The following is a 733-nucleotide window of genomic DNA, read 5'->3' as shown; positions in this document are numbered from 1 at the left end:
GGGGGCAACCCTGGGGGTTGCGATCCGTTGCCGGACCCGGAAAAAAAAAAAAAAAAAAAAAAAAAAAAAAAAAAAAACAAAGATAAAATCTCTGCAATGAAAATAAGTGGGGATGGGGGAGTTGGCCTGGATGAGTTTTAGGCCTCTTGGTAGACTCTGTTGTTGGCCTGCCTGGATCCCTGTACCCATCCCCCAGCTGCCCTGAGTGTTGGATGCTGACAGCTCACAAGTTGTCTACTCTGGAGACTTGCCCTTGACCACATGGGAGCTGCCAAGCCTGAAAATACCTGGGACGTTATCCAGGTGAGATAGGGTGACCCCCACTTTCATAACATATGCAATTCACTTCTGTGAAACTGGTTACTGTGTGACAAGGTAGATTGATTAAGTTTAAAAAGTGTTTGAACTGCTTAGAAAATGTTGTTTGGAAATCCCCCTCAGCTCTTCAGCCCCCTTGACAGAAGTTAAAAGCTAAATATTAGCCTGCACTTAGAGAAGTTTGAATTTTGTTTGCTATTCCCCACCCAAGCTGCCCCTGAGCGATTAACTGGCTTCTTTCAGCTCCTGTTATCAGCTTGCACTAGGCCTCCCCAAACCCCTCCTCATGCCAGGAGGGTATGTGTGTATGCATGTGACTATATGATAACTATAAGTGTGTGACTATTTGATAATTTTAACTGTGTGACTAATATAAAAATGTACCTTTTAAAAAACCCTCTAAACTTCAAGTCAA

This window comes from Galeopterus variegatus, unplaced genomic scaffold (genome assembly GCF_000696425.1).
Source record: "Galeopterus variegatus unplaced genomic scaffold, G_variegatus-3.0.2 Scaffold2969, whole genome shotgun sequence".
In the NCBI taxonomy this organism is placed as follows: Eukaryota; Metazoa; Chordata; class Mammalia; order Dermoptera; family Cynocephalidae; genus Galeopterus; species Galeopterus variegatus.
Note: the sequence above shows the minus strand (reverse complement) of the source record.